The 19,029-nt window shown below is 39.7% G+C and overlaps 1 protein-coding gene across 5 annotated transcripts in view; it reads left to right on the top strand.

Moving 5' to 3' along the window:
- pdm3 (POU-domain protein pdm3) overlaps nt 1–19,029 on the top strand; it is a 158,945-nt gene that overhangs the window by 33,884 nt on the left and 106,032 nt on the right. For 3 of the 5 annotated variants that reach the window (XM_018452819.1, XM_018452818.1, XM_018452815.1), the window contains exon 1: nt 10,625–11,959. The exons of 1 other annotated variant lie outside the window; for it this stretch is intronic. The gene's annotated coding sequence lies outside the window, so the exon portion shown is untranslated. Of the gene's footprint in view, nt 1–10,624; nt 11,960–17,551; nt 17,596–19,029 lie in introns of those variants that run through there. One more of the 5 variants, XM_018452817.1, reaches the window with a different exon arrangement.

The raw sequence follows: 19,029 nt of genomic DNA, 5'->3' as shown, positions 1-19,029 counted from the left end.
TAACGCTGCTTGAAATCGGTTGTTTTCTTGTCGAATTGAAAATGATCCAGTCTCTCGCAATCTATTAAATGTCAACATAAACACTCTTCGGTTTGGCACTCTTCTGTTTGGAAATCGTCGTGCATATTCTCGCACCGCCTTTAAAGCATTACCGTTGCAGAAACCGTATACAAAAACCATATCAGCATATTCACTATTAGAATACGTACGCGGCATATTGCAAAAGACAAAATTCATCTACTGTTAAAGGCTTTCAAAGAGCGACTGACAAATTCATAACAGAAAGTGGAAAATGTAATCAAATATGTCGGTGCTAGATATGGCAAGAAATGTAAACATTTTTTTTCGATTTCTCTGAAACGGAGCAAAAACGAGCATATGTCTATAGGACTTTTTTTCTTAGTTTTTTACTCCTCTACACGCTCCCGAAGTTTTGCGATTTAATTTGGAAACACCCTGTATATAGATACGCGCGTGATGCGCGTGACAAGCCGGAGAAGGACGGCGAATGCTTCCGTGTAATCGTCGCGTCAGTGTTACATTATACTAACGTATAGAATATCATCTACGGGGGTTCTCTCCCGCACGCATTGTCGGAGTACTGCGGCAAGGAAGGGTTTAACGATTCGCGTAGCTGCGTCGATTTACGGCCTCTAAAACACATCGAATGCGCTTTATATGTATGTAAATTAGGTCAGGCGTTCTCCGTTCGTGGCCCCTGAACAAAATCCCTGAAACTGACGTTCACCTTCTCCGTTGTACGGCGATACATCGACGGGCGTCCGAGTAAAACTGAGCTCGAAGCGAAATTACGACATTTTGGTTCGCTCCAAGCGTAGGCAGCGAAACGCATAAAGACAAGTACGGGTTGTTCGACCTTCGTCAAAACGTGCGCCGCATATCGGCCTGTAGACCCATGAAATCACCGCGCCCCTTATAGATGTTCTCATTACTTGGAGTACCGCACTTTTCGCATGTTATAATTAATACAACCATAAGATTGTTTCAAATAATACTCAAAAATAACAAAAAAGAATATATACAAAAACGTAGGAGCTTTAAGAAATAAGCTTTATTAAATTTAACCTGTTAACTCGTAACAGATTTAATGTGTATTCTCATTCCTTCACGGAAAGAATGGTTTTGTTAAAGTATTTAAAAATTATATTTATCTAGATATACAGATCTGAAAATAATTTTGTTGAGATCATCAAAATAATTATGTAAAAACGTTCAAGCATAATGATAATACTGCAGAAATGCAGTTTTGATATTCTAGCAATCAATTTGAATCAATATAATTATTTTAATGGACTGACATATTTATTTTTAGATCTGTATTTGGTTTTTAAGTACTCTTTAAAAATTTTTTTAAATACTTCAGATATATCACATAGAAAAATAATTTTTTCTATGTGATATATATATTTTTATTTGTCACACATTTGAGATTGTTAAAGAAATGACAAAAATTATGAAAGATCTATTTTTTTCTTACAATTCAATTATCTAAGTATACCTGACATACATCTTCATCTCTGGTTTAGCTCTCCAAAAAATTATGTTGGAAAAAGAATAAAATAACTTATTAAAAAATGAATACAGTCACGTTTGCCACATTAAAATTTTCGAAACATAATCATAGTCGAAATACTGTGTGATGAGTATAAGAAATTATTCGCGTTAGCATTACCGAGAAGTCTTTAGAGCACGCATCCGAGAACTCGGTTAGAAAACGCAGCTTTATAATCGGTGCAATAATCATTGCGTTGCTTCCTCTAATTATCAATATACATGTTTATGGTATTTAGGCATACAGACATGCACTTTTCTCAGGTACAAGTTACAGTCGGCGATGTTATTCCCGCGTTTCTTTTGCGAAACCGTGGCATTTAGCTGGCAATAAATTCTAACAATGCCGCTCGACTCGCGCATCTCCATCTCAACAAAGAAAGCGCGAATTTTGATTTGCGAGCGTCGGATCGTCAGTAATTTTAGTAATAACTTACTCGTCCCCGGAGCGAACGGTCGTACTGGCAAAGCAGATACTCGCCGCTAAAAGTAACCACTTTCCAAGCAACCGCTCCTTCGTGGTAACTTCATAAAAGAGCTCCCTCCCTCCGCGTTCAAATGATTCCCTATAAAACAGTATATCTCAATTCTCGAGGCACCGGCACTCGCACTCATATAAGCCCTCGTGAATATAACTGGTGTTCCTGAAAGCTCTTTGACTTCTGTATGTAAACGAGTTCCGTTCCATGTGTTTTCCTTGTGAGAGGAAACAATGTAAGTTTCACAACGTGAATTGCCTATGAACTGTCAAACTGAATATACTTTTGCTTTATGAAAACTGTGTTACAATCATTTTGTTCAATTCTTCTCTCTGTCTCCCTCCCTCCCCTCTCCCTCTTTCTCTTTCTATTTCTATCTCTATCTCTTTATCTTTCTTTCTCAAGACATGACGTTCATTAGCTGTCAGCGAATCAAACAAAATGTACTGTTTACTAGAATAAACAATTATTATTTTTATTTTATACTAAATTCCTTCTTTACAATTACAAATATTTACGAATTCAAATATCGAACAAGACTGATGCTTACTTTTAAAAATTTATTTCCATCTTCTTTAATTAAACTTATAGTGTTAATGGCGTAGAATTAAATACTCTCTTATGAGTTTAACATGCGTCGGCATTGGCGTCGAAGGAAACAGTTGGCAAACTTTATGAGCACCCAGTACAATTTGAATAGGAATAGCACGTTCTAAGGGTTTGAGCGTCGCTGCCTACGTAGGTTGCAGTTTGAACTATAAAACGACGTAAATTATGGCCGCGGATTGCAATATTATGAGGCTATATACGCACGTTTAATGATCGAAGCTACTGGGAAGGGAAGCGCGGCTAAATATTGTCCGGAAGCGGTGTGAAGGTACGAGCTGACTCGTCTTCGACTGACTAGCAAGTATTGACCGGTTGGTCACACACTATGTACCATAAATACTGCGATCGCTGAGAATAACGAGAATTACGATGAACAATGGAGTGAACATCTTCAAGAACGGCCGAATGAATGAGGACAAAATTAATGCGGGCCGTCAACCAAATAGCGCGTGAAATGAATGCATTAAAGCCCAGCAATAATTGACACCTGCTTACAACAATGAATGGGCCGAATTGTACAAAATATTCTTGTAATATATATATATTATTTGTTATAAATTATAGCAATTATTAAAAGTTACAAAGAATTAGCTAAATAACTCTTCAATCAAAAATTTAATTTTATCGATGCAAAGTTAATAGTATATCAGTATTAGTTGCATAAGTTTGCCTACGATTAATTAACATATAACAGACCCCCCTCCTGTCAAAAATAATTGTGCAAAGTGAATATGTTACATATTTACTTTTTTACATATACATATAATGTAAAAATTAATTTCAACTATATAAAATTTAACTATTTAACCTGTTGTGCGTGTTAAATAGAATAATATGTTTCTCTAAACTCACAACCGTTGAACAAGATTTCACATCAGTTTAAAATTTCACACTGAAGCGTTACACCGGATATCTTCAGATTACGTTCTTTGTTTCTTCTTGCAAAGAGGGAGATGCGGGTAACTCATCCTGTTTATCGTTTACAAGTATACTACACGTTGCGGTACTTATGATTTATAATGTGCATTATAACTTATCGCATTGTTATTAAGTTTCGTAATAACTTATACCAGTGCTGGGATTTACTTGCACATTTCGGCCGATTTTCAGCTTGGTTCCTGTCCCTTACTTCACCAACCCGCGCGCAACCTAAATGCCAATCGGCATGAAGTAAAGGGCAGGGAACCAAGCTGAAAATCGGTCGAAATGTGCAAGTAAATCCCAGCACTGACTTATACGTATTAGAGTAAACGCAAGCATGATATGAGACTGTTTTTTGAGATTATTATAAAGAAATTTGTCTAATCAATTTTTAATATCTGCGATAAATGAGATTTGTCTATAAATTTATATATCTGTGCATTGTATTTATATCAAACAACAGAACTATCGAAGAAAAGACATTATGATAATATTAAAAAATAAAGAATAAGTTATACACTTGAAATTTTTTAGAAGCGCAGTAAAAAGAAAGAAATTCTACATGCCACCCAGTAATTCAATACCATCGTAAAAAGAAAGCACAGCAAATGTAAAAGGAATATTCAACTTCCACGGTGTCCCACGAAGTTCGTGCTTTGTGAAATCTTCCTCGCTGCGGCATGAAAAAGTCTCTTGATCGGAAGTGGGTATCGAAAGGATACCACAATGTTGCTATACGGTTATTATCCAACAATGAGGTGCGAAATTATCGGTCAGTGGGGAAACGATCACAAAGAGATGTTCCTTTAGATAGTTCTGTCCGAAATATCTGCCTTGTACACAGTGCTCATCTCCGAGCATTATCTCCGTCGAACACCTGCTAACGCTTCTTCTCGCGCAGTTGGAGGCGACATAAGAAAACAATTTTGAGAATAATCTCCCGCCATTCATTACATGGTCACGCAAAGAAGAAGTTCTTCCGCCAGAAGCATGTTACTTCTTCTTTTTCTGCTTCATCTTCGTCTTGCGGCCCGTATTGCATCCGCTGGGCGCATAAAGAAAGTCGAACATGCGAGGATCTTATATATATTCGTGACAATATTCATAACATTCACCTTGATCGTCGCCAAGGATCATTATTTCGTCCGTTCCGACTCATCCTGGCGCCTCTATTCTTACTCGTCTTAATTCTCTTGGATCACTTGCTTCTTCGTGTTTTCCAACATGGTCGGGCCGCGGCGGCGATACTTAAGAGAGCGATCACGCGAGCAACTTTGTTGTCGGGGCCTTTCGCATTAATTAGCCCTTGCAAAATTTCGCGGCCCCGTACGATGTTCCAGGAGAGGTGGGACGTAGCTGGACGAATGGTGGCGAGGGTCCAGGGTTTATACTTCTGGGAAGATGGTCGTAAAGACCGCTTGGCTTCACTGACTCTGTTATTAGCCACGTTGCTGCGACTTAAAGCGAGCAAGGCTCCGGGAAGGATACTGACAGGCCCCCGGGGATATAATCGCGCTTTACCTTTCACCCGGGAGGAAGATCTGACTAATCTTCCTGGCTTGCTACCACAGAGACTATATGTTTGATTTTTATGCAAGAGGCTGCACTTAGCCGAAAACCGATTGGCGAAGACCTATTTCGTTGCTAGTAACGTTAATTAAACGAGCATGATGTTCCTATCATTATAAATCTAAACATTTAAATCCGAAATTGAGAAAAGAAATAAGTAAAACAAAACATATGTAAAGCGACAAAAGTTATAGGTAAAAGAAGTTCGAAGAAATCTATGTTCAAATCGTATTATTGTGAGGATATCTTTTATCGTCAATCATTAATTTAATAAATGAATGTAAAGAAGTCTTTTGTTTTATATTCGTGAAACGAAAACTTGGAGGTGAGAAGTGGCGCACGACCAATGTCCTCTCACGCGAGCAAAAGGGGGAAAAGTAGTGCGCGCGAGAGCAATCCCGACGGGACAGAGAAGTTTTACGCGGGGATTATCAGGAAGCGAAGCGAACGCCCATGAATACGGAGATCCTCCGATAAAAGGACGAAAAAAGAGACGACGGCGGTGGAGCTGAAAGGAAAAAGACGGGACAGCACGCGAGTGGAGAAACAAAGAGAAAGAAAGAGAGAAAGAGAGCTGGGAAAGAGATGGTAACCCAGTGCCGCTAGGAGAGTGCCAGAGCAATGTAGTCGACCACGAATGAGCGTACCAACGGATGGAGAGGCAACACTTTGTAGTTTTAATCGATCCGGTGGGACGGGGGAGAAAGACGAAGCACCCTAGCACGGGGGATGAGTCGGCGGCGTGTAGAGAAAGAGCGAGGGAGATCGTCGGAAGGCAGGAAAAGGACAGACACGTTTGCAGGAAGTGGGACGAGTGTCGCTGATACGGTACGAGCGAGAGGGGCGTCTGCGGGAAAGCGGGATAGAAGGAACAGGGCGAGAGAGTAGAGACCCACATCCTGCCGACTCCTACAACTTCAACCACCAGCTGGCTACACTCCTGCCTCCACGGGGACGAGTTATATGTGAAAAGCACGTGGACCTTTGGGTGGAAGAAGGACGGCTGTATTCATTCATTTCCTCGTATATTTCGTGTAAGAGACTTTCCCTTCTTCTACGTCGATGCTCGACGCAGGTCGACGTACACGCTCGTCGGGGAAAAAAGGACGAGCGCGATACACGCGTTGAATTTCATTGACCCTCGTGATAATGTGACTCTACATCTGTATATTAATGGTTTCGCTCTTATAAAGTTCTTTCAGTGATGTTTCTTAAAATAGATAAGATTAACGAAAGGATTAAAGGAGAGTAGTTATTTAAAATTATGACTTGGCTATAAATCTTTGCTAAGTCTAGCGTTTCTCCATGTTTAGTTTTAAAATATCTTGATTTTATATTACAACGTCTCTTGATACATATCGCGTTATTGCTTCTTTTTTATTTCATTTGACTGTTAAATCTTGACTGTGTTTTTACTATTTGACTAATTTGGATCTGAATTTGTATTTTTGGCTCATATTTATTAAGAACTTATATATAAAAACGAAATCCACCTAATAGGGCATTTAATAATTATTGCGGATGACTAATATTTCCGTCATAGAATCAGAGACGTACCACTTTTGTCGATTAGGAACCATAAAACATATGGACTTTTGAATAGGATACAGTAACTTTATATTTTTTAATTTTCATATTTCACTTATTATAATATCGTACGCATAACGACTAATTTTATGTTGTAATTTCAATTTTAATTTAACATTGATAATGATCCGATCGGTGTCGAAATGTCTGTAGTGTTTAAAATGTTGATTATTATTTTTCGAAGATTAAAATTATTGTTTCGGCTTTTTTATAGCCCCCTTCTTGTCTATTATTGTTAATTAAAATATCTTGTTACATATACCCACACAGACACACACATACAAAGCTTCAAATACTTTATCATTAATCTCACAATGATTTAAAAAATAGCAAATATGATTGTTCATTGTATTAGTTATAGAGGAATATATATAAATAACTCGCGTTATTTATTCTGACAATATTCAAATTTTTAAACTAATCCAACTTCTTTATCACCATAACTACACGACAAATAGATTGATTAATGTTTTTATTCCAGCGGATTGTAATTTACTGAGCAAATGAATTAAAAGTTTGCCATTAGATTTTTTTAAGAATATGATAACTAATTCCGTGTACTTTATAATCGATACAGGAAGAAACCAATTTTTAAATATATTAAATAACTGTATTAGGATTTTATTAAAAAGGAGTATTAGAATTTATTAATAGTAACTACACTTTAAATTTTTTGAAGTGAAATTTTACTTCCGAAGAGTGGTAGTTGCGCTAGTCCGGCAGGAGTAAAATTTTCACTCTTAGAGAGTGAAGAATCACTCCAAGCAAGCGAGAGTCAATTTTCAATTTCTGCGAAAAGTGAATAATTTCACTCTCCGAAAAGAGAGACTAAAAGTAAATGTTAAATTTAAGCCCCCCTTATATCCATTCTTGACAAAATTAGACTCATTCAACGTGTTTTTGCACAAAACGAACGAATCTGACAGAAAAAAGCGTCGCTCTGTCTCGCGAAGCAAGATATTAATCACTAAAATTGACTTTTTAGGAAATTCTCTCCTTGAAGAAGCGAAATGAGAGAGAGAGAGAGAGAAAGAGAGAGAGATTCACTCTTGCCGGACTGGCGCAATTTATCATTTTTCTTGGAGAGAAATTTCATTCTCAAAAATTTAGAGTGTGCGAAAGAAATTTCAAGACAAAAAAATGAAATTTAAACTAAACTAACGGGTCGTTCGAATCGTGTCTAAGGTTCGAATCATGCCGGAATATGATCAGGGTTGACGTCAGAGAACTGAGGGGAGAGCATTAAAACACCGAGGGTGTGGACGGTGTCAGTGGCGTCGGCGAGGGCGGCACATAGGCAGGAAAGGGGTAAAATTCTATCTTAATAAACGCACCCTTCCAGCTCGTGCAGCGTGTAACTTCCATTCGTACGCCTACAGTTTTGTACGCGTCGGAATGGATTTGTAATCAAATCATGTCGAGTGATTTCGCTCTGATTTGGAATTAAGAACAGAACTAGAATTTATAACGGAACTAGAATTTCGATATTGAAGTCACACGCAACAGGCAAAATAAATTAGGATTAGCGAAAGCTGTAGAAATTATGATTCTAATCCTTTCGTGTGTCACTAAAAATGCAAGTCTTTCAAATACATTATATTTTTCATAATAGTAATTTCGCAATATACGTTATCTACCTAGATAGTTTGTAAACTCTTTTAATATAATAATGGGATATTAAAATATCATTGGTGTTAAAATTTTACTGAGATGTTTGCAAATTGTTTATATTTTATAACAGATGTATTTTAAATAAATTAAAAATAGCATTAAAGAATTTGTATTTCATACAGATTTTACTGAAAACAGTGTACTTAATATAAAACTCTCATATTAAGTCGTTAAAACGTCATTAAAACTTCATAGCTCGTGGTGCCCTTCTGGTCACGTCGTCGGAGGGTTGAATGCGCAAGAACGTCGTGTTCCGACGCACTTGTAATTGTCTATAAAAGTTAATAACCAAGTGAATCTAATGATATTAATAAAGATATTCGGTTGATCTGAAGTAATTCAAACTTTGTAATTACGTGACAGGAATTGATGTAGAAATGAACTGCCATTTCCGCGATACGCACCTATCCCGTGTTAGGTTTCTGTTACAATCTCATGAGCACCCTTACTCATTTTAAGCAACAATTGAAGTGAGATGTCGTTATCATGATAGAAGTTATATTAATTTCCTCAGTTTAGATATAATACATAAAATATATTACGATAATAAAATCATAGGTGTATCCAGGAAGGAGAGGTTTGGGGGTTCCTTCCCCCTAATTTATGATTAAAAGTTATGATTGACAAAGGCTGATGTTTTTCCCAATCAAAAATATGAATAAGAAGAAGACATTCTAAGCTCTAAAATATTCAAAAAAGCAATTTATTAACTCAGAAAATTGCTGTTTACATGTTAACAGAATTCATAACACCCTCCCGTTGGGGAAAAAATCCTGAATACTCCTATGAATAAGATGTCATCATAAATACTTGTCATCACATTGCTATCATTACGATTATGCACCTATTGCGCCCAATACTCATAAAGAAAGAAGAAAAAAGGTAATTTCATTTTTAATGTTTTAATCAAACTTTCCTTTTAATCAAACTGAGTGTATTTTGTCCTCAAATTAAGCAATTTTATTTATTAAAATGTCGCGAAATCTACGAATACAAAACGATACGCGTAACTTTTTTTTCTTACAATTTTCAACGATTTTATTTAGATACATATGAGAAATATTCTTATTTTATAAAGACATTAATGAAAAGATCTTCATTCATTGAAGATATTTAAAAAATTTACTATTATTGCGTATATTTAAAATGGAAGTGCCTTATTTGTTTATTTTTACAGAATCTTTGATGTCTTCGTAATTTATGTCATGTATAATAGATTATACATTCTAAGAAAAACTTTTACATTATAATTTATTCTTAAATTCATATATTTTCCTTATAAATAGTTTTATTAGTTTGATTAGCGAATATCTATGAATAGAGATTTTTCTATTTCCATGTTAAATGTTACCGATCATAAACAATGATAAAAATATAAGTTTTTATAATTAAAAGCGAATCTATTTAATTTTTTCTTACTACGATGTCGCTAAAGCGTTCTCCAATGATACTAGCGATCTTCTTATCAAGTTTCTAAACAGTACTTAACCGGAATATTTCTCAATTTTCCGATTAGTTCTTAAAATCACACTACTATACCTACGTGCCGATCATCTTCTTTCCTCCCTCGGCAGACTCTCCGGGAGTCCGTATCAGTCCGGTGCCGATCGCTCCTCCCGGGTATCCCCGCCGGCGAACTCACCAGCCCCGTCGGGCTGATTTGCATCACGGTTACGAGCTCGTTCGAGCTCGTGGTGGTTATATTACAGAGCGAGCGAGATGCGAACATGCTGGAAAAACAGAGACGGACAGAGGTACCTCTCGCGGCTGTACCACCCCCAAAGTGCATCGCGGGAGGCAGCTCGGACACTCATAACAATCATAACAACGGGATCTCGCGAGTAACTCGCGGACCACCTCCGCGCATCGGTACCGCCCATTGTACCGCCTCCATTACCCCTTCTACGGGAACTATCCACCGGGCGGGAGAGTCGTCACGGCGGGCTGTTCTTCCCTCGGTTGTACGCCGGGGCCACTACGCAGCCAGACTGCGGACCGTCAGGGTTCAGGTCCGAGTTTTCGCGTCGAGCTCCAATCGTGCAACGTGCACGACCACGCTGCCAAGCAAGGACAACACGAAGAGGAGTGAATCGACTGCCTACTCCGAGACACTGAACCCACGTGAGATCTGGATCTGGATCATTCACAGTGTCGATTGAAGAAGAACTTTATTTGGGAAAACTCGAGCTAATCGCTAGAAGAGGAATCAGACGGAATCGAACGATCGACACTTCCCTCGCGGGGAATCATCGCGAAGGATCATCCGCGACGTGTTGGTGAAAAGCTAGTGTTCGTGGATCAGAGAGTGATCAGGAAAGTTTAACTTGCAGCTGCGTGCGCCGATTTGTCCGGCCTATCAGCACGTGGCCGCAGGGGTGGGACTTCTTTCGGTGCGCCTCACGGGTTAGTTAAGCGCGGTGAACTCTGTGACAGTTGACCAGTGAAACGTGTCGGGAAGACTCTATTGACAGTTGCGTCGCTCCATTTCATCTATTTAAATCACTGTGGCCGTGACAATCGCTCCAATTTGCTTCGCGTTTCGAACATAAATTAGGAGTAAATGCGTGGAAATGTTAAATCGCGACAAGTGCGCAGAATAGGTGCGAAATTAATTAAACGACGATTAAAGGACTTGACGATATTGGCGTGTGTCAAGACCGATCTACTGGCTACGAGAAAAAATCTTGGATAGAATATATGCTATAGTTGAACAAAAGAAAGCGATGAAACAAGGACTACGGTTCTAATAAGCTTCTAATTATCACGACAGGTGCGCTGATAATTACGACGCGCGCGTGATCATCACGTGGACACGTCAGTGTTTTTCAACGCAAAATTACAAGTTACGGACAACAACTACGAAGTGTATAGCTTGATGAGCGCAAATAGCATAATTAAAAGTACATTACACAGAAAATCGTGTTATCTGTTAGTTATCTGTCGGGTGACGCGTCCCGTGTCAAGGATTGAACTGAAAATACTATTTTTTTTTTCAAAACACTTTAATCATCCAGAAAACAGTTTAAAAGTCAAAAGTTTTCAAAATATTTGTCGTTTTCCGAGTTTCATTTAATTACGAATATCGCCTTAGGCAGATACGAGACGAAAAGGGATCAATCGAGCAGTGTTTTATGAAGCAGCGAGCAATTAACTGTTTGCTTCTTGATCACTCCTAATTACTCGCAATTACCCGTTGTAATTAAGTAGGCTGATGTCACCGGCGGCCGATGTATCAGTGAATCGTCCGTTTCTCGACGTCGATCCGCCACTCCTCTCAGAACGGCCTGTTAATATTCGCCGTAAGAAAATTATCGGAAGATCGTGAAACTTGCGAACGAGGAGGCGGCAGGAGGATCTCTCGAAAGGAATTAAGACGGGTCAGCGGGGTGTAAACGCGGCATTGGAGGAGGAACGAGGGCAAGACAGACGGCTGATCGGTGAAGATCGGTACGACCGCGACGGAATTGCACCGTGGCGGAGATAAATAACAACCGCTAAATAAATCCGCGTCAGGACGACGTCCCAAATACATCAGTCACAGATCGCCTCAGGTGAGTGTCAGGCACGAGTTCGCTCCTGCTTATTATAAACCCAGGCTAATCTCGGTAATTAGACGGGTCTTCTAAATGCGCGCTCGGTCGGCTGCACGTGTGTAGTCTCACGTTCGCACACCGATTAGCCGCGTGCACGGACGCGCCTGCGCATGCATCACATGCACGCGCGTGTAAGCGCGTTTAGATCGACCTCGGAAAAACAGACACAGGAATGGAAATTAATTAATTTCACATTTTACGTATTTCATGTCGTAACTTTGAGAGACAATTAAAAAGCAATCGGATACAATCTTGTCAAAACGACAGAATCTTTCCACTACGCTTGTTAATGTTTAATATCAGCACGTTAAATTTAATATTAATAAAAACTGAATAAATTACAATCATATTAAGATTTAGAACGATTAGTAAAATTAATGAGAGAGAGAAGTCAGTCCTGAGATCTATCTGTCCATTTCCATGCCGAACGCATATGCACATGCGGCAATTGCGTGCCTCGTGAGCGGTACTCGTTGGCTCGATATCATTAAGTTAATCTCGGTAATTAAGGAAGTTCCTCTCCCAAAGCTTGGTCACGCGGGAATTCTGCTAGCAGGGGATCGAAAACAGCGTTTCGTTCTCTGTACGCTTCACTTCAACTCGGTGATAATTTCATCCAGATACTTAGCTACGTACTAATAATTAGCGCGATAATTATGCGCGCCCGCGTATACTCGCGTCTACGTCAAGTATGTGACCTGGAAATGCTAATTAAGGGATCGGCTGAGCATGTAAACGTAATGCGGTCGGATAGGATTCTCTTAGTCTTTACTATCTTTTGTGGAGAAATGCGGAGAAATATCACGTGGATATTATATCAGATAAGAGTCATAGTACAAGTAATTATCATGATTAATAGGAATGTGATATAAATTATTTTTAAGATGTCTGATATAATATTATCATTTATTCTGAGTGCATTTTATAGTTATTAAAATGCTTATAGTAAAAGTTAAATTTATAATTCGAGAGAAGAAATAATTTTATTTTAAGAGGAATATATAATAGAATTCATAACTATTTGGCTAATTAATAAATAATTTCCTGAGATTTCTGACGAAGAAAATTACTATTTCTCTTTATATATTGAAAAGTTAGTGACGTTTCGAAAAGGAAATAATATTGATTTTGAAAGATATATATATATATGTGTGTGTGTGTATATGTATATTATATACATTTATATATCAAAGTAATAATTTATTGCGCGATGGGACAATCGCCGACAAAATAATTGATTCTACTACACATATAAATTGTCTGAGAAACAATGCTATTTATCGATAATCCGAGTATAACGTTGCATCAAGTATACTAAATTAAATAATCGAAGTTTGCTCAAAATAAAATCCAATAACAGATCTGTTAATGGTTCATAAGTAATGAGATTACACTACTGAATTTTTAATATGTCCCCATTACTTATATATATATCTACATCTCCATTTCATTCTTACTTCTCTCTCTCTCTCTCTCTCTCAGACGAAATAATTTTTATAATATTTTTAATCTGCATAAACTTTCGATCGACCGACACATGTTGGCAGATATTTTTGTGATTAAACGGCAATGTCGTTGAATGTGCATCGCGTTACCACCCCGACCATATGACCGGAGAGGTAAACAGGAGCACGTGTTGGTGGCGTGACTACGAGTGACGGCGTGAGCTCTGGGGGTGGAGAGGAGGCAGAAGCAGAGGTGGAGGAAGAGGGGGTGATAGTGGTGGATGGGAAGGGTGACGAGGGTGGAAAATCAGTGTGAGCTGCCCGAGGGTAGGAGAGTTCTTTGCTTGCCGCCTCGGGAACACGGAGGGTTGATGAGAGAGAGGGTTGAAGCAGTCGGAGAGCAAGAGAGGGAGAGCGGTAAATTCTAGCCACTGAAAGTGGAAGCGAGATAGTCGGGGTTGGCCAAGCGAATCATTGTCGGTGGGAATAGACGTAGAGAGTTGAAAGCACAGAAAATCCCAAAGGAAACACTTGACTCGCGATATCGTTGGAGTTTGGCGCTTTGGAATCGACACAAAGAAAGCGAGGCGTTTCATCTTGACTAAACGATGCCGAATTTCAGCGAGACTTTGTTTTAAACTTGCTACATATTATACGTAATATTGTAAAAAAAAAAACGATAAATGTTCAACAATTTCTTACGACAAAAATTAAATCATAAAGAAGTACTGAATATTTATTTTCTTTTTTTCTTTTAATCAATATTAGAGAGAGGAAGATTTTAATTATTTTATTGTCGCGATTAAACTATTGAAGATTACTTATTATTATGGAGAAAAAATCAGTGAGAATTTTCTTATTGCAAATTAATTAGAAAGAATCAAAATCAAAGATTGCTAGGATTACTATATTTGTTGCCGAGGTCAAGAAAATGAATTCTCTTCTTATATCTTTTTGCTTCTCTCTTCGTTCTCTTTTTCTCTCCCTCTTTCTTTTCTCTCTTTCCTCTTATTCTCACCACCCTTGCTCCCGCTCTCGTTGGCTTCCCCATTCAAGGCTTCCCCTTCACCCGGTTCAACCCCTGCCGACAATCCGGCGCACGATAACATTTCGTTCTACAACTTTACCCACTTCCAGTTCGCTTTACAGTCGTGCTATTCTGTTTTCCACCCGAGAATCTTCATCGATTATCGACTCAGAAATCATTTCGGGTAAGAAAGTTTTGCTGCGAACTCGGCGTGTCAAGTGTAAAGTGTTATCCGTCGTTTCACACGCTGCTGCCTAACGGTAATAATTACTTACTGCTTATGTAAATTGCGAGTACACAACGAAATTTCTTTTAGCTTTATCTCTGTCGATTCTTTATATACGTTACGAAAGAAAACTCGAGCTCTTTATTTTCGCAAATATTTATTTGTCGGCGAAAGAAATTGTTGGAAAATGATACTACATTATATTGACTTATACTATTTACATGAAATACGTTAGTGACTTAACAAATTTTATGGCGTAAAAAAGTAATGCTGCTTTGTTACTCCGAAATTTCCCCGGCGGCATATTTATGATTGGCCTTCGCAACATAGTAGAAAGAAAGCAATGTGTGCGCGAGCTCATTAATTCTAATAATTCATGAAGAAACACGCACGCACGTAATAGCTCGGAGCGGCTTACGATTTGACGGATAGAGAGTTGCCTCAGCCCTCGTGTTTTTAAATGTCGGCTAAACTATATTCTGATATTTTAATAGACCTAATTTACATGTAAAACCACTTTCAAAATCATTCTGTCTCCAACACGCTACTAATGTTTTCTTTTGTAAAAGGGAGGAAACGCCAATGAATCAAGAAGGCTAAGTAATCCTTTAGGTTACCGTTCATTCCTCTTTCATATTCTTCTTTCCTTTTTCTTTAAAAATTACAATATAATTTTCTCTACTGTATAATAACATTTAACTGATTTGTCTTTTAATAAGTAGGAATAATTAAACCATTTCAAGAGCAAGAAGGTGCACTCGTCTGCAAATCGAAAGCGTTTCTAGTGGAACAGTTAGTTAGTTCTATAAGAATGAAAAAAAGAGATCCAATGAACCGTGTAGCGTGTTTTTGGGGCCAGATGTTAATTCCGACGACTCAGCGTGAGCCACGAGAAGACGGTTTAGTACGTAAATACATCTTCAGCAGGGGGTGCCATTATAATGGGCATGTGCGGTTAAAGTTCTATTTGTGGTAATTCACGGAGTTTAATGCACTCGGAGCTCTGATTTAGCCAACGAGAGCTGACACTTTTTTTTATCCGGCAAAACCTCAACGACGCCGGCGCCGTAAAGTATAAAATATTCTTCCTGCGTCTTCGACGATACGTCGCGCGGAGCAGTTAGGCATTCTCCTCTTGCGTCGCGATGCCAAGTTTTAGCGTAAAGTGACGCTTTTTATCAGTCTCGTTAGACGCGATGTCGAATCACGTGATTATCCTGAATAAAATAAGGAAATAGCATTTTTAATCCACGTGACACGGATTAATAATAGACGTTCGTCATTGTGTCAGAACCTTTTCGCGCATACAATTCTATTTTCGTGCAGTGAACTCATTTCTGTGTACGGGATTAGCTTTCGCTTCGATTATCGTCTCGAAAAAGAATTTCACCGGAATAATGCAAAATGTTTGTAATAGCGGAATTCCGACGGAGGCGTAAAATATCACGTCTTGGATAACGCGTGTTGATGCCGAACCCCTTCGGCGCCGATTTATGGGCACTCTCGCGCCCGACGATGCGCGCGTTACGCGCTCACGCACACGCTCTTACGACACGCATACTCTGAAACCGTAGCGTCAATCTCGACGTGGCGTTCGCACAGTCGCATTAACGGCGCGCTGTTCAGTTTAATCCTTGCGTTTCGTGACTCGGGACAAAGCCCCTCGGATTTCTGACAGAATGGTATCGCACGAAACGGCCATTACCTTAGCCGATATGCCTATGTACGTACGCGAGTTAAAGGTCGATGCGAATTAACCAACACGGATGCGGCCGGATTCTTTGTACGCTCGCCTTAATTATGCTCGCTCGTGCCGGTGAAGCGAAACTGCTATACAGAAGGGTAGCACGAAGCGGTTTAATCTATCGTACGCTTATTATATTGCATTTACTGCTCGATCGTAGCAAACTGGCGCGAGTATCCATCGGGTAATCCGAATCGACCATACACAAGCACGTTCATGTGCGCGCGCGCGAGTTCCTTTCTTACTTCTCTTTAGCATTAATGTTTGGTTAGACGCCACAAAGCCACGATTATGCTTTGCCATTAGAGCGCCTGGTCGATTACGGGATCGTGAAAAAAAAAAGACTCGGCAAGGACAATGTCGCGATGGGCGGTTGCCAACTGGTCCCGCTGGGATCTTTTTATTGGCAGTGTTTTAAGTAGGAGGGTTACCTACACCACATTCTCTTCTATCATGTTATTCACCCCTCTCATTCATATCGATGAATTGAAGACTCTTTATCGGACTTTTTTTTAAATAAATCTTATTTTTTGAGCATTTCAAAATTAAAACTATGGGGAATTTATCAAGGATTTAGACAAACGCGATTTAAATAATTCCCTCTGCGTCACCGTTTCAAAAAACGAAATTAGAAATACTGACGCGCAATTCGCGGCTCGAGCGAAAAGCTCTCGATGACTAGACTTGTACCAGGAAATCGAAAGCGAAGCATCGTCAGTGCTACGGAGAAACGGTCAGTGGTTCGTTGCATGCGTGGCCATATGGCGATTATCCGCGTTTAGTTATTTATAGCGACGACTTGAACACCGCACACGGAGAGCGTACCCCAGACACGCAGCACCGCGATTTGTGCGTCGCGTCGCGGCGCGTCGGGCGCGAATTGGACCGGGCATAGAATTCTAAAACTGCCGTCTTGACGGTTAGGAATCGGCCTCGTAAATCGCGACTGCCTTGGAGGCTTCGGCTTAGGTGGTTTATACACACCTCCATAGCCCGGAGCGGCGTCGTACCAAGAGGAGAATGTTGGCGGCTACGTAGAAACTATCTGCTGGCCAGAGGCGCCCGGTTGTTTCTAAACCCACCTTATCTACTGGCCCCTATAATAAGCCGCGATCTGAGACCGTATATCCCCGCCCGCACACGCTCTAAGAGGTTCGCACACACACACTTACATATTTCCATCGCGCACTAGGTAGCTACCCGTGAACCCTGGACGCGTATGCGGCGCGCTATACCACAAAGCGCTTGCAATTACAAACTGGTCAACATATAATTATCCCCAATGACCATAAATTACTGGATTTTTATGCGCAACATTCTTAATTACCCTTTGAATTAACATCAATCAACCCCTTAATTGCACACTGCCGCTGACGCTGCTTCCACGTCGTCGTCGTCGTCGTCGTTGTCGTCGACGATGTCGGTTATAGAACTATAATGCGAAATGGCGCATTATAGCGACATGGATGCATGCCGCGGGCTAACAGCAAGATGTGAAAGAAGGACACGGGCTGACTGACGTGAGAAGAAGTGAGAAAGAAGAATGTAAAGATACACGACAAAATCAGGAAATGGTGTCGCCCGAGGACACTCCTCCCGAGGGTGGATGACTGCCAGGCTTCGAAAACTTCCTCACACGGTAGGAAAGGACGCATCGTATCGTGTCGCGTCTGATCAGATGACAGCATCGTGCGTAACGCGCCTGTTTTAATTGCTTTTGGAGATCCTTGAGTGATTCTCATATCAATGCGCCTTGGCGTATTAATCGCGCATCCTATTATATGGACTTTCACCATTTATTCAGCGAGTGATTACTACCGGAGAAGTCGTCGTTGAAAGAAGGTTGGCGATACGATGCGAAAGGAAATCCATTTTGTCGTTCCGGAGGATAACTCGATCGTATGGGAGAAATCGGGAATTTTAAACAGAGTAGTTTGGACGGAACATAAAATATTACCCGTACGCGTATAGAATGCCCGATTTAATTTGTATGTCGAATATCTTGCAGAAGAACCCTGCGGGTAGCCTCTTACTTTTTTCGAAAGATTTATGTGATCTCGATCGAATAACGCATTTTTCAAGGTCGCACGATGAAGGTACCAATTTTCAAACGGTCGGCTATGGTGACGTTTGAACGATCGCGCTATAATCACTCGCGATATCTTCGTCCAGTTAAGAATTCCTCTTCTATTTCACAAATCACAAACCGTGAGGGCGATGCGATACGCTAATGAAACCGCACTCTCATTAAAGCATCCAAATCGACGATACTAATTGGCTAGCTTTCGGAATACCCGGCATTAGACCTCAGGACGCGATATAATAATCGCTGCGGACGAATTCGGTTTGGACAGCCGGTGGTTAAAGCGTCTAGTAATTTCACGGGCGCAGCCCTACAGCGATTAATATGATTCCGACGGAAATTAATGACTGCAAACGGAAAAAAAATAGGTTGCATACAGTCTTGCTCCGGTGGCGCGTTCTTATAAAATGTGAAAAAAATGTTTAAAGATTGAATACTCTAAAGATTTTTTTTTTCCAGATACGTATGTGTATATAAATTTTATTTTATCATAAAAATCCGAA

This window comes from Mycetomoellerius zeteki, unplaced genomic scaffold (genome assembly GCF_001594055.1).
Source record: "Mycetomoellerius zeteki isolate Tzet28-1 unplaced genomic scaffold, Tzet1.0 scaffold35, whole genome shotgun sequence".
Taxonomy (NCBI): domain Eukaryota; kingdom Metazoa; phylum Arthropoda; class Insecta; order Hymenoptera; family Formicidae; genus Mycetomoellerius; species Mycetomoellerius zeteki.
Note: the sequence above shows the minus strand (reverse complement) of the source record. Positions and strands in the feature narration are given on the sequence as shown.